Source organism: Aristolochia californica, unplaced genomic scaffold (assembly GCF_029961685.1).
Source record: "Aristolochia californica isolate CCGP_79_NKW_82.1479 unplaced genomic scaffold, dmAriCali1.0.hap1 SCAF_1, whole genome shotgun sequence".
Classification (NCBI taxonomy): domain Eukaryota; kingdom Viridiplantae; phylum Streptophyta; class Magnoliopsida; order Piperales; family Aristolochiaceae; genus Aristolochia; species Aristolochia californica.
This window is the reverse complement of record NW_027181770.1, coordinates 19,563,952-19,580,510: the sequence shown is the minus strand read 5'-3', so window position 1 is coordinate 19,580,510 and position 16,559 is coordinate 19,563,952.

Sequence of the window (16,559 nt, the reverse complement as noted above, 5' to 3'; positions counted from 1 at the left end):
AGTTTGTGTTTGGAAAAAATTTAAAACAAAAAAAAAATTTAGGTAAATAAAATTTATTCACACACCAAAAATGAACACAAAAGTTTTGTTATCAAAATTTTGGAAATTCCAATAGTTCAACCCTAATAGCTTGGAATTTTATAAGAAAGAGATTTCTTCTAGACATGTTTTAAAAATGGATATCCATTCCTGAAACATGTTGAATATGCAAATGACCTATGGATCCAAACCTTTTAGAGATGATAACAAACACTCATTAAATTCTCAAGTGAACATGCAGTGGGATATTTACCCTAGTCAAACAAGCCATTATTTTGCCCATTTACAAAAAGCTGACCTAATAATCATAGATGATTATAAAGTGATTTATCATGCATAACGGGCTATATTTTTGAAAGAAATGACTTATGGATTGGGAGTCAACACTCAGTTAAAAATCCCATGCCTCCCCCTTTTCCTGATGATTGCAAAACCTAATATATAAAAACTAAAAAGTGTTTACAATCCCTAAAAATTATAGACAATGTTTGGAATTATGTCTCTCTAAATTTGTGCATTGTGCGTTTCAATTTTAGATGTATATTTTTTTCTTAAATCAGAATTTTGAGATTTCGCTCTCACTTCATCTCGAAAACAAAAAAGGTAAATAAATCACAACAAAAATAAAATTTTAGAGTTTGTGTGTAGGAAAGTTTTTAAAAAACAACAAATGTAAGTAAAGAAAATTTATTCACACACAACAAATGAACACAAAATTTTTGTTATCATAGTTTGGCAAATTCCACTAGTTCAACCCTAATAGCTTGGAATTTTATAAGAAAGAGATTTCTTCAACACATGTTTTAAAAATGGATATGCATACTTCAAACATGTTAAATATGCAAATGACCTATGGATCAAAACCTTTTCAATAGAATAACAAAAACTCATTAAATTCTCAAGTGAACGTGCGGTGGGATATTTACTCGAGTCAAACAAGCCTTTATTTTGCCCATTTAAAAAAAGCTGACCTAACAATCATAGATGATTGGAAAGTGATTTATCAAGCGTAATGTGCTATATTTTTGTAAGAAATGACTTATGGATTGGGAACAACACTCAGTTAAAAATTCCCCGCGTCCCCCTTTTCCTGACGATTGGAAAACCTAATATATAAAAACTAAAAAAAGTATAAAATTACTAAAAATTATAGACACTCTTTGGAATTATCTATCTCTACAGTTGTGCATTGTGTATTTGCATTTTAGATGTATACATTTTTCTGAAATCAAAACTTTGAGTTTTCGTTCTCCCTTCATCCGGTAAACAAAAAAAGTAAATACATCACAAAAAAATGAAAATTCTAGAGTTTGTTAATGAAAAGATTCAAAACAACAACAAATGTAAGTAAAATAAATTTATTCACACATCACAAATGAATGCAAAAAAAATTTTATCCATGTCTGGGAAATTCCACTACTTCAACCATAGTAGCTTGGAATTTTATAAGAAAGAGACTTCTTCTACACAAGTTTTAAAAATGGATATGGATGCTTGAAACATGTTAAAGATGCAAATGGCCTATGGATCCAAACCTTTTCTAGAGAATAACAAATGCTCATTAAATTCTCAAGTGAACCTGCGGTGGGATATTTACCTGAGTCAAACAAGCAATTATTTTGCCCATTTACAAAAATCTGACCTATCAATCATAGATGATTGTAATGTGATTTGCCATGCAGAACGGGCTATATTTTTGTAAGAAATGACTTATGCATTGGGAGTCAACGCTTTGTTAAAAATCCCATGCCCCTTTTCCCGACGATTGCAAAACCAAATAGATAAAAACTAAAAAGAGATTAAAATCACTGAAAAGTACAGACACTTTTTTGAATTATCTCGCTATACAATTGTGCATTTTTCATTTCAATTTTACATATATACATTTTTCTTCAATCAAAACTTTGGGTTTTCGCTCTCCCTTCCTCCTGTAAACAAAAAAGGCAAATAGATCACAACTTAATGAAAATTTTAGAGTTTGTGTATGGAAAAATTTTAAAACTACAACAAATGTAAGTAAAGAAATTTATTCACACACCAAAAATGAACACAAAAGTTTTGTTGTCATAGTTTTGGAAATTCCAATAGTTCAACCCTAATATCTTGGAATTTTATAAGAAAGAGATTTCATCTAGACATGTTTTAAAAATGGATATCCATTCTTGAAACATGTTGAATATGCAAATGACCTATGGATCCAAACCTTTTAAAGATAATAACAAACACTCAGTAAATTCTCAAGTGAGCATGCAGTGGGATATTTACCCTAGTAAAATAAGCTATTATTTTGCCAATTTACAAAAAGCTGACCTAACAGTCATAAATGATTGTAAAGTGATTTATCATGCGTAATAGGCTATTTTTTTTGTAAGAAATGACTTATTGATTGGGAATCAACACTCAGTTAAAAATCCCATGCCTCCCCCTTTTCCCGACGATTGCAAAACCTAATATATAAAAACTAAAAATTATTTACGATCCCTAAAAATTGTAAACACTCTTTGGAATTATGTCTCTCTAAATTTGTGCATTGTGCGTTTCAATTTTAGATGTATTTTTTTTTCTTAAATCAAAATTTTGAGATTTCGCTCTCACTTCATCTCGAAAACAAAAAAGGTAAATAAATCACAACAAAAATAAAATTTTAGAGTTTGTGTGTAGGAAAGTTTTTAAAAAACAACAAATGTAAGTAAAGAAAATTTATTCACACACAACAAATGAACACAAAATTTTTGTTATCATAGTTTGGCAAATTCCACTAGTTCAACCCTAATAGCTTGGAATTTTATAAGAAAGAGATTTCTTCAACACATGTTTTAAAAATGGATATGCATACTTCAAACATGTTAAAGATGCAAATGACCTATGGATCAAAACCTTTTCAATAGAATAACAAAAACTCATTAAATTCTCAAGTGAACGTGCGGTGGGATATTTACTCGAGTCAAACAAGCCTTTATTTTGCCCATTTAAAAAAAGCCGACCTAACCATCATAGATGACTGGAAAGTGATTTATCAAGTGTAATGTGTTATATTTTTGTAAGAAATGACTTATGGATTGGGAGTCAACACTCAGTTAAAAATCCCCCGCGTCCCCCTTTTCCTGACGATTGGAAAACCTAATATATAAAAACTAAAAAAAGTATAAAATTGCTAAAAATTATAGACACTCTTTGGAATTATCTATCTCTACAGTTGTGCATTGTGTATTTCCATTTTAGATGGATACATTTTTCTGAAATCAAAACTTTGAGTTTTCGCTCTCCCTTCATCCAGTAAACAAAAAAAGTAAATACATCACAAAAAAATGAAAATTCTAGAGTTTGTTAAAGAAAAGATTCAAAACAACAACAAATGTAAGTAAAATAAATTTATTCACACATCACAAATGAATGCAAAAAAATTTTTATCCATGTTTGGGAAATTCCACTACTTCAACCATAGTAGCTTGGAATTTTATAAGAAAGAGACTTCTTCTACACAAGTTTTAAAAATGGATATGGATGCTTGAAACATGTTAAAGATGCAAATGACCTATGGATCCAAACCTTTTCAAGAGAATAACAAATGCTCATTAAATTCTCAAGTGAACCTACGGTGGGATATTTACCTGAGTCAAACAAGCAATTATTTTGCCCATTTACAAAAATCTGACCTATCAATCATAGATGATTGTAATGTGATTTGCCAAGCAGAACGGGCTATATTTTTGTAAGAAATGACTTATGCATTGGGAGTCAACGCTTTGTTAAAAATCCCATGCCCCTTTTCCCGACGATTGCAAAACCAAATAGATAAAAACTAAAAAGAGATTAAAATCACTGAAAAGTACAGACACTTTTTTGAATTATCTCGCTATACAATTGTGCATTTTTCATTTCAATTTTACATATATACATTTTTCTTCAATCAAAACTTTGGGTTTTCGCTCTCCCTTCCTCCTGTAAACAAAAAAGGCAAATAGATCACAACTTAATGAAAATTTTAGAGTTTGTGTATGGAAAAATTTTAAAACTACAACAAATGTAAGTAAAGAAAATTTATTCACACACCAAAAATGAACACAAAAGTTTTGTTGTCATAGTTTTGGAAATTCCAATAGTTCAACCCTAATAGCTTGGAATTTTATAAGAAAGAGATTTCATCTAGACATGTTTTAAAAATGGATATCCATTCTTGAAACATGTTGAATATGCAAATGACCTATGGATCCAAACCTTTTAAAGATAATAACAAACACTCATTAAATTCTCAAGTGAGCATGAAGTGGGATATTTACCCTAGTAAAATAAGCTATTATTTTGCCAATTTACAAAAAGCTGACCTAACAGTCATAAATGATTGTAAAGTGATTTATCATGCGTAACAGGCTACTTTTTTTGTAAGAAATGACTTATTGATTGGGAATCAACACTCAGTTAAAAATCCCATGCCTCCCCCTTTTCCCGACGATTGCAAAACCTAATATATAAAAACTAAAAATTATTTACGATCCCTAAAAATTGCAAACACTCTTTGGAATTATGTCTCTCTAAATTTGTGCATTGTACATTTCAATTTTAGATGTATACTTTTTTCTTAAATCAAAACTTTGATATTTCGCTCTCACTTCATCTCGTAAACAAAAAAGGTAAATAAATCACAACAAAAATAAAATTTTAGAGTTTGTGTGTAGAAATTTTTTTAAAAAACAACAAATGTAAGCAAAGAAAATTTATTCACACAAAACAAATCAACACAAAAGTTTTGTTATCATAGTTTGGGAAATTCCACTAGTTCAACCCTAATAGCTTGGAATTTTATAAGAAAGAGATTTCTTCAACACATGTTTTAAAAATGGATATGCATGCTTCAAACATGTTAAAGATCCAAATGACCTATGGATCAAAACCTTTTCAATAGAATAACAAACACTCATTAAATTCTCAAGTGAACGTGCGGTGGGACATTTACTCAAGTCAAACAAGCCTTTATTTTGCCCATTTAAAAAAAGTTGACCTAACAATCATAGATGATTGGAAAGTGATTTATCAAACGTAACGTGCTATATTTTTGTAAGAAATGATTTATGGATTGGGAGTCAACACTCAGTTAAAAATCCCCCATGTCCCCCTTTTCCCGACTATTGGAAAACCTAATATATAAGAACTAAAAAAAGTACAAAATTACTAAAAATTATAGACACTCTTTGTAATTATCTCTCTCTACAGTTGTGCATTGTGTATTTCCATTTTGGATGTATACTTTTTTCTGAAATCAAAAGTTTGAGTTTTCACTCTCCCTTAATCCAGTAAACAAAAAAGGCAAATACATCACAACAAAATGAAAATTTTAGAGTTTTTTAATGAAAAAATTCAAAACAACAACAAATGTAAGTAAAATAAATTTATTCACACATCACAAATGAAGGCAAAAAAATTTTTATCCATGTTTGGGAAATTCCACTACTTCACCGTAATAGCTTGGAATTTTATAAGAAAGAGAATTCTTCTACACAAGTTTTAAAAATTGATATGGATGCTTGAAACATGTTCATGATGCAAATGACCTATGGATCCAAACCTTTTAAAGAGAAGAACAAACGCTCATTATATTCTCAAATGAACGTGAGGTGGGATATTTACCTGAGTCAAACAAGCAATTATTTTGCCCATTTACAAAACACTGACCTATCAATGATAGATGATTGTAAAGTGATTTTCCATGCTGAACGGGCTATTTTTTTTGTAAGAAATGACTTGTGGATTGGGAGTCAACACTTTGTTAAAAATCCCCTGCCCCTTTTCCCAAAGATTTAAAAACCAAATAGATAAAAACTAAAAAGAGTTTAAAATCCTAAAAAGTACAGACACTCTTTTGAATTATCTTTCTATACATTTGTATATTTTTCATTTCCATTTTACATGTATACATTTTTCTTCAATCAAAACTTTGTGTTTTCGCTCTCCCTTCCTCCCATAAACAAAAAAGGCAAATAGATCACAACTTAATGAAAATTTTAGAGCTTGTGTATGGAAAAATTTTTAAACAACAACAAATGTAAGTAAAGAAAATTTATTCACACACCGAAAATGAATGCAAAAGTTTTGTTATCAAAGTTTTGGAAATTGCACTAACTACCCCCTAATAGCTTGGAATTTTATAAGAAAGAGATTTCTTCCAAACATGTTTTAAAAATGGATATGCATGCTTGAAACATGCTAAAGATGCGAATGACCTATGAATCCAAACCTTTAAGAGAATAATATAAACTCATTAAATTCTCAACTGAACGTGTGGTGGGATTTTTACCCGAGTCAAACAAGCAATTATTTTGCCCATTTTCAAAAAGCTGACTTAACAGTCATAGATGATTGTAAAGTGATTTATCATGAGTAACATGCTATATTTTGGTAAGAAATGACTGATGGATTGGGAGTCAACACTCAATTAAAAATCCCACGCCTCCCACTTTTCCCGCTGAATGAAAAACCTAATATATAAAAACTAAAAGTGTTTACAATCCCTAAAAATTATAGACACTCTTTGGAATTATCTCTCTCAAAATTTTTGCATTGTGCGTTTCAATTTTCGATGTATACTTTTTTCTTACATCAGAACTTTAAGTTTTCACTCTCACTTCATCTCGTAAAACAAAAAGACAAATTGATCACTTAACAAAATGAAAATTTTAGAGTTTGAGTATGCAAAAAATTTTAAAAAACTACAAATGTTAGTAAAGAAAATTTATTCACACACAAAAAATGAACACAGAAGTTTTGTTATCATAGTTTGGGAAATTCCACTAGTTCAACCCTAATACCTTGGAATTTTATAAGAAAGAGATTTCTTCTACCCATGTTTTAAAAATGGATATGCATGCTTGAAACATATTAAAGATGCAAATGACCAATAGATCCAAACCTTTTAAAGAAATAAAAATTCTCAAGTGAACGTGCGGTGGGTAATTTACCCTAGTCAAACAAGCCATTGTTTATCCCATTTACTAAAAGTCAACCTAACATTCATTGATGTTTGTAAAGTGATTTATCATGTGTAACTGGCTACCTTTTTTAAAGAAATGACATATGGATTGGGAGTCAACACTCAGTTAAAAATCCCCCACCTTCCCCATTTCCCGTCAATTGCAAAACCTAATATTTAAAAACTAAAAAGAGATTACAATCCCTAAAAAGCATAGACACTCTTAGGAATTATCTCTCTCTAAATTTTTCCATTGTGAATTTCCATTTTAGCTGTTTTCTTTTTTCTTAAATCAAAACTTTGAGTTGACGCTCGCTCTTCATCCTATAAAATAAAAAGGCAAATAGATCAGTACAAAATAAAAATTTTAGAGTTTGGGTATGGGAAAAATTTAAAACAACAACAAATTTAAGTAAAGTAAATTTATTCACACACCACAAATGAACACAAAAATTTTGTTATCCAAGTTTGGGAAATTGCACGAGTTCAACCCTAATAGCTTGGAATTTTACAAGAAAGAGATTTCTTCTATTGTGAAAAATTGATATGCATGCTTGAAACATGTTAAAGATGCAAATGACCTATGGATCCACACCTTTTAAAGAGAATAACAAACGCTCATTAAATTCTCAAGTAAAAATGCAGTGGGATATTTACCCGAGTCGAACAAGCCATTATTTTGCCCATTTACTAAAAGCCGATGTAACAAACATAGATGCTTGTAAAGTGATCTATCATGCATAACAGGCTATATTTTTGTAAGCAATTAGTTATGGATTGGGAGTCAACACTCTGTTAAAAATCCTCCAGCTCCCCCTTTTCTCGATGATTACAAAATCTAATATCTAAAAACTAAAACGAGTTGAAAATCCATAAAAATTACATACACACTTTGGAATTACCTCTCTCTACACTTGTGCATTGTGATTTTCCATTTTAGATGTGTGCTTTTTTCTTATATAGAAACTTTGACTTTTCTCTCTCCCTTCATCCCATAAACATAAAAGGCAAATAGATCACAAGAAAATGAAAATTTTGGAGTTTGTGTATTGAAAAAATTTATAAAAATTAAAAATGTTAGTAAAGAAAATTTATTCACACAGCACAAATGAAAGCAAAAGTTTTGTTATCGAAGTTGGGGAAATTCCACTAGTTCAAGCGTAATAGTTTGGAATTTTATAAGAAAGAGATTTCTTCTAGACATGTTTTAAAACTGGATATGCATGCTTGAAACCAGTTAAAGATGCAAATGACCTATTGATCCAAAACTTTTAAAGCGAATTACAAATGGTCATTAAGTTCTCAAGTGAACATGGGGTGGGGTATTTACGCGACTCAAACATGCCATTATTTTGCCCATTTACAAAAAGCTGACCTAACAATCATAGATAATTGTAAAGTGGTTTATTATGCATAATGGACTATATATTTGTTAGAAATGACTAAGGGATTGGGAGTCAACACCTAGTTAAAAATCCCATGCCTCCCCCTTCTCCAGACAATTGCCAAACCTAATAAACAAAAACTAAAAAGAGTTTACAATACCTAAAAATTACAGACACTCTTTGGAATTATCTCTCTCTAAATCAAAACTTTGAGGTTTAGCTCTCCCTTCATCCCTTAAAAAAAGGCAAATAGATCTAACCAAAATGAAAATTTTGGAGTTTTTGTATTGAAAAAAATTTAAACAACAACTAACGTAAGTAAAGAAAATTTATTCACACACCACAAATGAACACAAAAGTTTAGTTATCCAAGTTTGGTAAATTTCATTAGTTCAACCCTAATGGCATGGAATTTTAGAAGAAAGAGATTTCTTCTAGACGTGTTTTAAAAATGGACATGCATGCTTGAAGCATGTCAACAAAGCAAATGACCTATGGATCCAAATCTTTTAACGAGAATAACAAACGCTCATTAAATTCTCAAGTGAAAATGCTGTGGGATATACCCGATTCGAACAAGCCATTATTTTAGCCATTTACTAAAAATGATGTAACAAACATAGATAAGTGTAAAGTGGTTTACCATGCGTAATGGGATATATTTTTGTAAGAAATTACTTATGGATTGGGAGTCAACACTCAGTTAAAAATCCCTCGGCTCCCCCTTTTCCCGATGATTGCAAAATCTAATATCTAAAAACTAAAAAGAGTTTAAAATCCATAAACATTACAGACACTCTTTGGAATTATCTCTCTATATTCTTGTGCATTGTGCTTTTCAATTTTAGATCTATACTTTTTTCTTAAATCAAAACTTTTAGTTTTCGCTCCCCGTAAACAAAAAATACAATTTGATCACAACAAAATGAAAAATTTAGAGTTTGTGTACGGAAAAAATTAAAACAAGAACAAATGTAAGTAAAGAAAATTTATTCACACACCACTAATGAACACAAAATTTTTGTCATCCAAGTTTCCGAAATTCGACATGTTCAATCCTAATAGCTTGGAATTTTATATGCAAGAGATTTCTTCTATACATGTTTTGAAAGTGGATCTGCATGCTTGACACATGTTAAAAATTCAAATGACCTATGGATCCAAACCTTTTAATGAGAATAACAAACGCTCATCAAATTCTCAAGTGAACATGCGGTGGGATATTTACCCGAGTCATACAAGCTATTGTTTATCCCATTTACTAAAAGTTGACCTAACAAACATAGATGGTTGTAAAGTGATTTATCATGCGTAACGGGCTACATTTTGGTAAGAAATGATATATGGATTGGGAATCAACACTCAGTTAAAAATCCCCCGCCTCCCCCTTTTCCCGATGATTGCAAAACCTCATATATAAAAACTAAAAAAATTTTACTATCACTAAAAATTATAGACACTCTTTGGATTTATCTCTCTCTACATTTGTACATTGTGCATTTTCATTTTAGATGTTACTTTTTTCTTATATCAAAACTTTGAGTTTTCAGTCTCCCTTAATCCCATAAACATAAAAGGCAAATAGATCACAAAAAAAAAAAATTTTGGAGTTTGTGTATGGAAAAAATTTAAAACAACAGCAAATGTTAGTAAAAAAAATTTATTCACACAAGACAAATGATCACAAAAGTTTTGTTATCCAAGTTTGGGAAATTCCACTAGTTCAACCCTAATAGCTGGGAATTTTATAAGAAAGAGATTTCTTTTAGACATGTTTGAAAAATGGATATGCTTGCTTGAAACATGTTAAAGATGCAAATGACTTATGGATCCAAACCTTTTAAAAAGAATAACAACACTCATTAAATTCTCCAGTGAACGTGCGGTGGGATATTTACTCAAGTCAAACAAGCCATTATTTTGGCCATTTACAAAAAGATGACGTAACAGTCATAGATGATTGCGAAGTGATTTATCATGAATAATGGGCTATATTTTTTTAAGAAATGACTTATCGATTGGGAGTCAACACTCAGTTAAAAATCCCATGCCTCCCCCTTTTCCAGACGATTGAAAAACCTAATATATAAAAAATAAAAAGATTTTACAATCGCTAAAAATTACAGAAACTCTTTGGAAATATGTCTCTCTAAATTTGTGCATTGTGAGTTTCAATTTGAGAAGTATAATTTTTTCTTAAACCAAAACATTGATGTTTCACTCTCCCTTATCCCGTAAAAAAAAGGCAAATAGATCACAAACAAAATGAAAATTTTGGAGTTTTTGTATGGAAAAAATTTAAAACAACAACAAATGTAAGTAAATAAAATTTATTCACACACCACAAATGAACACAAGTTTTGTTCTCCAAGTTTGGAAAATTCCACTAGCATGGAATTTTAGAAGAAAGAGATTTCTTCTAGACATGTTTTACAAATGGATATGCATGCTTGAAGCATGATAACGAAGCAAATGACCTATGGATACAAACCTTTTAAAGAGAATAAGAAACACTTATTAAATTCTCAAGTGAACGTTCGGTGGGATATTTACCCGAGTCTAACAAGCCATTATTTTGCCCATTTACCAAAAGTTGACATAACAGTCATAGATGATAAAAAAGTAATTTATCAAGCGTAATGGGCTTTATATTTTTAAGAAATGACTTATGGATTGGGAGTCAACGGTCAGTTAAAAATCCCCAGCCTCCCCCTTTTCCCGATGATTGCAAAACCTAATATATAAAAACTAATCAGAGTTTACTGTCCCTAAAAATTACAAACACTCGTTGGAATTATCTCTCTCTAAATTTGTGCATTGTGCGTTTCAATTTTAGATGTATAATTTTTTTCTGAAATTAAAACTTTGAGTTTTCGCTCTCCCTTCATCCCGTACAAAAAGAGGCAAATAGATCACAACAAAATGAAAATTTTACAGTTTGTGTACGGAAAAACTTAAAAAAAACAAAAATGTAAGTAAATAAAATTTATTCACACACCACAAATGAACACAAAAGTTTTGTTATTTAAGTTTTTGAAATTCCACTAGTTCAACACTATTAGCTTGGAATTTTATAAGAAAGAGATTTCTTGTAGACATGTTTTAAAAATGGATACGCATGCTTGAAACATGTTAAAGAAGCAAATGACCTATGGATGCAAACCATTTAAAGAGAATAACAATCACTCATTAAAAATGTGTGGTGGGATATTTACCCGAGTCATACAAGCCATTATTTTACCCATTTACAAAAAGCTGACATAACAATCATAGATGATTTATCATGCGTAAAAAGCTATATTTTGTAAGAAATTACTTATGGATTGGGAGTTAACACTCTGTTAAAAATCCCATGCCTCTCCCTTTTGCCGGACGATTGCAAAACCTAATATATAAAAACTAAATAGAGCTTACAATCCCTAAAAATTACATACACTCTTTAGGTCTCTAAATTTGTGCATTGTATGTTTCAATTTTAGAACTATACTTTTTTCTTAAATCAAAACTTTGATTTTTTGCTCTCCCGTCATCCCGTAAACAAAAAAGACAAATAGATCACAACAAAATGAAAATTTTTAAGTTTGTGTATGGAAAAAATTTAAAACAACAGCAAATGTAAGTAAAGAAAATTTATTCAAACACCACAAATGAACACAAAAGTTTTGTTATCCTAGTTTTGGAAATTCCACTAGGTCAACCCTAATAGCTTGGAATTTTTTAAGAAAGTGATTTCTTTTAGACATGTAGTAAAAATGGATATGCATGCTAGAAGAATGTTAAAGAAGCAAATGACCTATGGATCAAAACCTTATAAAGAGAATAAGAAACGCTTTTTAAATTCTCAAGTTAACATGTGATGGGATATTTACCTAAGTCAAACAAGCCATTATTTTTCCCATTTACAAAAAGCTGACCTAACAATCATAGATGATTGTAAAGTGATTTTTCATGCATAACGGGCTTTATTTTTGTAAGAAATGACTTATGGATATGGAGTCAATACTCTGTTAAAAATCCCTCGCCCCTTTTCCAGATGATTGTAAAACCTAATATATAAAAACTATAAAGTGTTTAAAATCCCTAAAAATTACAGACACACTTTCGAATTATCTCTCTCTACACTTGTGCATTGTGCATTTCCATTTTAGATGTATACCTTTTTCTTAAATCAAAACTTTGAGTTTTCGCTCTCCCTTCCTCCCATAAACAAAAAAGGCAAATAGATCACAACAAAATGAAAATTTTAGAGTTTGTGTATGGAAAAATTTAAAACAACGACAAATATAAGTAAAGAAAATTTATTCACACACCACAAATGAACAAAAAAGTTTTGTTATCCAAGTTTGGGAAATTCCACTAGTTAAACCCTAGTAGCTTGGAATTTTACAAAAAAGAGATTTCTTGTAGACATGTTTTAAAAATGGATACCCATGCTTGAATCACGTTAAAGAGGCAAATGACATTTGGATGCAAACTTTTTAAAGAGAATAACAAACACTCATTAAATTCTTAAATGAACGTGCGGTGGGATATTTCCCAAGTCAAACAAGCCATTATTTTTCCTATTTACAAAAAGCTGATCTAACTGTCATAGATGATTGTGAAGTGATTTATCATGCGTAACGGCCTATATTTTTGTAAGAAGTGACATATGGATTGTGAGTCAACACTCACTTAAAAGTGCCCCACCTCCCCCTTTTCCCTTCGATTGCGAAACCTAATATACAAAAACTATTGAGAGTTCGTAATCCCAAAAAATTATAGAAACTCTTTGGAGTTATCTCTCTCTACATTTGTGCATTGTGCATTTTCATTTTAGATGTATACTTTTTTCTTAAATCAAAACTTTTAGTTTTCCCTCTCCCTTCACACCATAAACCAAAAAAGGAAAATAGATCACAACTAAATGAAAATTTTAGAGTTTGTGTATGGAAATTTTTTTAAAACAACAACAAATGTTTGTAAAGAAAATTTATTCATACACCACAAATGAGCACAAAAGTTTTGTTATCTAAGTTTGGGAAATTCCATTAGTATAACCCTAATAGCTTGGGATTTTTTCATAAAGAGATTTCTTCTATAGATGTTTTAAAAACGGATATGCAAGCTTGAATCATTTTAAAGGTGCAAATGACCTATGGATCCAAACCTTTTAAAGAGAATAAAAAACGCTCATTAAATTCTCAAGTGAACGTGCGGTGGGATATTTACCCGAGTCAAACAAGCCATTGTTTATCCCATTTACTAAAAGTTGACCTAACATTCATAGATGGTTGTAAAGTGATTTATCATGCGTAATGGGCTACATTTTTGTAAGAAATGACATATGGATTGGGAGTCAACACTCAGTTAAAAATCCCCCGCCTCCCCCTGTTCCCGAAGATTGCAAGACCTAATATATAAAAACTAAAAAGAGTTTACAATCCTTAAAAATTACAGACACTCTTAGAAATTATCTCTCTCTACATTTGTCCATTGTGCATTTTCATTTTAGCTGTATGCTTTTTTCTTAAATCAAAACTTTGAGTTTTCACTCTCCCTTCATCCTCTAAAATAGAAAGGCAAATAGATCACTACAAAATGAAAATGTAAGAGTTTGTGTATGGAAAAAATGTAAAACAACAACAAATGTAAGTAAAATAAATTTCTTCACATACCACAAGTGAACACAAAATTTTTGTTATCCAAGTTTGGGAAATTGCACTAGTTCAACCCTAATAGCTTGGAATTTTATAAGAAAGAGATATCTTCAACACATGTTTTAAAAATGGATATGGGTGCTTGAAACATGTTAAAGATGCAAATGACCTAAGGATCCAAACCTTTTAAGTGAATAACAAACACTCATTAAATTCTCAAGTGAACGTGCGTTGGGATATTTACCCGTCTCATACAAGCCATTGTTTATGCGGGCTCTATTTTTTTAAGAAATGACTTATGGATTGGGAGTCAACACTCAGTTAAAAATCCCCCGCCTCACCCTTTTCCCGATGATTTCAAAACCTAATATATAAAATCAAAAAAGAGTTTTCAATCCCGTAAAAATTACAGACACTCTTTCAAATTATCTCTCTCTAGATTTTTCCATTGTGTTTTTCCATTTTAGATATATACTTTTTTCTTAAATCAAAACTTTGAGTTTTCACGCGCCCTTGATCCTGTAAACAAAAAAGGAAAATAGATCACAACAAATTGAAAATTTTTGAGTTTGTGTATGGAAAAAATTTAAAACAACAAAAAATTTAAGTAAATAAAATTTATTCACACACCACTAACGAACACAATAGTTTTGTTATCCAAGTTTGGGAAATTCCACTATTTCAACTATAATAGCTTGGAATTTTGTAAGAAAGAGATTTCTTCTACACATGTTTTAAAAATGGATATGCATACTTGAAACATGTTAAAGATGCAAATGACCTATAGATCAAAACCTTTTAAAGAGAATAACAAACACCCATTAAATTCCAAAGTGAACGTGCGGTGGGATATTTATCCAAGTCAAACAAGTCATTATTTTGCCCATATACAAAAATTTGACGTAACATTCATAAATGATTGTAAAGGTATTTATCATGAGTAACGGGCTATATTTTTGTAAGAAATGACATATGGATTGGGAGTCAACACTCAGTTAAAAATCCCCCGCATCCCCTATTTCCCGACGTTTGCAAAACCTGAGATATAAAAACTAAAAAGAGCTTACAATCCCTAAAAATTACAGACACTCTTTGGAATTATCTCTCTCTACATTTGTGCATTGTGCATTTCTATTTTAGATGTAGACTTTTATCTTCAATCAAAACTTTGAGTTTTCTCTCTCCCTTCATCCCGTAAACAAAAAAGGCAAATAGATCGCAAAAAAATGAAAATTTTAGAGTCTGAGAATGGAAAAAAATTTAAAAAACAACAAATGTAAGTAAAAAAAATTTATTCACACACCAAAAATGAACACAAAAATTTTGTTATCCAAGTTTGGGAAATTCCACTAGTTGAACCCTAATAGCTTGGAATTTTATAAGAAAGAGATTTCTTCTAGACATGTTTTAAAAATGGACATGTTAAAGATGCAAATGACCTATGCATCCAAACCTTTTAAATAGAATAGCAAACACTCATTAAATTCTCAAGTGAATGTGCGGTGGAAAATTTACCCGAGTCAAACATGCCATTATTTTGCCCGTTAAGAAAAAGTTGACCTAATAGTCATAGATGATTGTAAAGTGATTTATCATGCATAACGGGCTATATTTTTTGCAAGAAATGACTTAGGGATTGGTAGTCAACACTCAGTTAAAAATCCCCCACCTCCACAATTACCCGACGTTTGAAAAACCTGTGATATAAAAACTTAATAGAGCTTACAATCCCTAAAAATTACTAACACTCTTTGAAATTATCTCTCTCTACATTTGTGCATTGTGCATTTCCATTTTAGATGTACAATTTTTTCTTAAATAAAAACTTTGAGTTTTCGCTCCCCTTTCATCCCGTACAAAAAAAGGCAAATAAATCAAAACAAAATGAAAATTTTAGAGTTTGTGTATGGGAACAGTTTTAAACAACAAAAAATGTAAGTAAAAAAAATTTATTCACACGCCACAAATGAACGCAAAAGTTTTGTTATCCAAGTTCGGGAAATTCCACTAGTTCAACCCTAATAGCTTGGAATTTTATAAGAATGAGATTTCTTCTACACACGTTTTAAAATTTGATATGCATGCTTAAAACATGTTAAAGATGCAAATGACCTCTGGATTCAAACCTTTTAAAGAGAATAACAAACGATCATTAAATTCTCAAGTGAAAGTGTGGTGGGATATTTACTCGTGTCAAACAAGCCATTATTTTGCCCGTTTACAAAAAGTTGACCTTACAATCATAGATGATTGTAATGTGATTTATCATGCATAACGGGCTTTTTTTAGTAAGAAATGACTTATGGGTTGGTAGTCAACACTCAGTTAAAAATCCCCCTCCTCTCCCTTTTCTCGAGGATTACAAAACCTAATATATAAAAACAAGAAAGAGATTATAATCCCCTAAAAATTACAGAAACTCTTTCTAATTAGCTCTCTCTACATTTGTGCATTGTGCATTTCCATTTTAGATGTATACTTTTTTCTTAAATCAAAACTTTGTGTTTTTCGCTCTCCCTTCATCCTGTACAA